At 39.2% G+C, this 2,500-nt stretch overlaps 8 non-coding genes across 8 annotated transcripts in view; all 8 read left to right on the top strand.

Moving 5' to 3' along the window:
* trnaq-uug (transfer RNA glutamine (anticodon UUG)) overlaps nucleotides 1–30 on the top strand; it is a 72-nt gene extending 42 nt beyond the window's left edge. Inside the window, exon 1 of the tRNA in view lies at nucleotides 1–30. This exon is cut by the window's left edge and continues 42 nt beyond it. This is a non-coding gene — a tRNA (tRNA-Gln).
* A 111-nt stretch (nucleotides 31–141) lies between these two features.
* Nucleotides 142–213, top strand: trnaq-cug (transfer RNA glutamine (anticodon CUG)). Its single transcript has one exon. It is a non-coding gene; the product is annotated as a tRNA-Gln (tRNA).
* Nucleotides 214–737: 524 nt separating this feature from the next.
* On the top strand, nucleotides 738–809 carry trnaq-uug (transfer RNA glutamine (anticodon UUG)). Its single transcript has one exon. It is a non-coding gene; the product is annotated as a tRNA-Gln (tRNA).
* A 111-nt stretch (nucleotides 810–920) lies between these two features.
* Nucleotides 921–992, top strand: trnaq-cug (transfer RNA glutamine (anticodon CUG)). Its single transcript has one exon. It is a non-coding gene; the product is annotated as a tRNA-Gln (tRNA).
* Nucleotides 993–1,516: 524 nt separating this feature from the next.
* On the top strand, nucleotides 1,517–1,588 carry trnaq-uug (transfer RNA glutamine (anticodon UUG)). The gene has a single exon. It is a non-coding gene; the product is annotated as a tRNA-Gln (tRNA).
* A 111-nt stretch (nucleotides 1,589–1,699) lies between these two features.
* trnaq-cug (transfer RNA glutamine (anticodon CUG)) lies at nucleotides 1,700–1,771 on the top strand. Its single transcript has one exon. It is a non-coding gene; the product is annotated as a tRNA-Gln (tRNA).
* Nucleotides 1,772–2,295: 524 nt separating this feature from the next.
* trnaq-uug (transfer RNA glutamine (anticodon UUG)) lies at nucleotides 2,296–2,367 on the top strand. Its single transcript has one exon. It is a non-coding gene; the product is annotated as a tRNA-Gln (tRNA).
* A 111-nt stretch (nucleotides 2,368–2,478) lies between these two features.
* The window catches only part of trnaq-cug (transfer RNA glutamine (anticodon CUG)), a 72-nt gene continuing 50 nt past the window's right edge, over nucleotides 2,479–2,500 (top strand). The window contains exon 1 of the tRNA in view: nucleotides 2,479–2,500. This exon is cut by the window's right edge and continues 50 nt beyond it. This is a non-coding gene — a tRNA (tRNA-Gln).

Raw genomic sequence — 2,500 nt, 5'->3', positions numbered from 1 at the left:
GTGATCTGAGTTCAAATCTCAGTAGAACCTTTCTAGCATTTGTGCTGAATTATTCACGTGGCCTACCAATAATCTCATTTCTAGCTGTTTATCCGGTGAACAAATGACAGGAAAATCTGAACACTTCAATAATTACTATGGGGTTCTATGGTGTAATGGTTAGCACTCAGGACTCTGAATCCTGCGATCCGAGTTGAAATCTCGGTAGGACCTACCTTCATTCTGCAGTGACATACTGCTCTCCTGTCAACTTTAAAATAGCCTTGTGTGAAAGAAACAAGTGGGTGGGAGTCGATAAGCAGTCTTTGCTACGCATGAATGGCCAGCCTGCAGGAAATTTTTTATATGAATGCCTAGTACATTTATTAATTGAAAACTTGCTGCCCCCCAATGAACTGAAAATAATTAAGATTTTTTTCAAGATGTTACATGGTAGGGTAGCCCAGGTGATACCGTTTCTGTCCAGAAAATATTTTCTCTGTTTTTCCTGTGAACCAAGGACAGTAAAATCTGAACCAGCATTCTATGCTGTAAAGGTTATCACTCTGGATCTTGTAATCTGAGTTCAAATCTCGGTAGGACCTACCATGTGAATTAATCTGCCCCGTGGAACTGGAATATAGCTGTCCAACGATTGTTGAAAGTATTTGCAACACGTGATAGGAACGACAGTCCACATTTGCTAATTAAAACGCGTAATTTTTTTTCTGTACAATTCCCAAATGGATGTATAATATGGTTCTATGGTGTAATGGTTAGCACTCTGTACTTTGAATCCAGTGATCTGAGTTCAAATCTCAGTAGAACCTTTCTAGCTTTTGTGCTGAATTATTCACGTGGCCTACCAATAATCTCATTTCTAGCTGTTTATCCGGTGAACAAATGACAGGAAAATCTGAACACTTCAATAATTACTATGGGGTTCTATGGTGTAATGGTTAGCACTCAGGACTCTGAATCCTGCGATCCGAGTTGAAATCTCGGTAGGACCTACCTTCATTCTGCAGTGACATACTGCTCTCCTGTCAACTTTAAAATAGCCTTGTGTGAAAGAAACAAGTGGGTGGGAGTCGATAAGCAGTCTTTGGTACGCATGAATGGCCAGCCTGCAGGAAATTTTTTATATGAATGCCTAGTACATTTATTAATTGAAAACTTGCTGCCCCCCAATGAACTGAAAATAATTAAGATTTTTTTCAAGATGTTACATGGTAGGGTAGCCCAGGTGATACCGTTTCTGTCCAGAAAATATTTTCTCTGTTTTTCCTGTGAACCAAGGACAGTAAAATCTGAACCAGCATTCTATGCTGTAAAGGTTATCACTCTGGATCTTGCAATCTGAGTTCAAATCTCGGTAGGACCTACCATGTGAATTAATCTGCCCCATGGAACTGGAATATAGCTGTCCAACGATTGTTGAAAGTATTTGCAACACGTGATAGGAACGACAGTCCACATTTGCTAATTAAAACGCGTAATTTTTTTTCTGTACAATTCCCAAATGGATGTATAATATGGTTCTATGGTGTAATGGTTAGCACTCTGGACTTTGAATCCAATGATCCGAGTTCAAATCTCGGTAGAACCTTTCTAGCTTTTATGCTGAATTATTCACGTGGCCTACCAATAATCTCATTTCTAGCTGTTTATCCGGTGAACAAATGACAGGAAAATCTGAACACTTCAATAATTACTATGGGGTTCTATGGTGTAATGGTTAGCACTCAGGACTCTGAATCCTGCGATCCGAGTTCAAATCTCGGTAGGACCTACCTTCATTCTGCATTGACATACTGCTCTCCTGTCAACTTTAAAATAGCCTTGTGTGAAAGAAACAAGTGGGTGGGAGTCGATAAGCAGTCTTTGGTACGCATGAATGGCCAGCCTGCAGGAAATTTTTAATATGAATGCCTAGTACATTTATTAATTGAAAACTTGCTGCCCCCCAATGAACTGAAAATAATTAAGATTTTTTTCAAGTTGTTACATGGTAGGGTAGCCCAGGTGATACCGTTTCTGTCCAGAAAATATTTTCTCTGTTTTTCCTGTGAACCAAGGACAGTAAAATCTGAACCAGCATTCTATGCTGTAAAGGTTATCACTCTGGATCTTGCAATCTGAGTTCAAATCTCGGTAGGACCTACCATGTGAATTAATCTGCCCCGTGGAACTGGAATATAGCTGTCCAACGATTGTTGAAAGTATTTGCAACACGTGATAGGAACGACAGTCCACATTTGCTAATTAAAACGCGTAATTTTTTTTCTGTACAATTCCCAAATGGATGTATAATATGGTTCTATGGTGTAATGGTTAGCACTCTGTACTTTGAATCCAGTGATCTGAGTTCAAATCTCAGTAGAACCTTTCTAGCTTTTGTGCTGAATTATTCACGTGGCCTACCAATAATCTCATTTCTAGCTGTTTATCCGGTGAACAAATGACAGGAAAATCTGAACACTTCAATAATTACTATGGGGTTCTATGGTGTAATGGTTAG

Source organism: Salmo salar, chromosome 04 (genome assembly GCF_965601325.2).
Source record: "Salmo salar chromosome 04, fSalSal1, whole genome shotgun sequence".
In the NCBI taxonomy this organism is placed as follows: domain Eukaryota; kingdom Metazoa; phylum Chordata; class Actinopteri; order Salmoniformes; family Salmonidae; genus Salmo; species Salmo salar.
The sequence above is the reverse complement of the archived record's forward strand: the minus strand, read 5'-3'. Positions and strand labels throughout refer to the sequence as shown.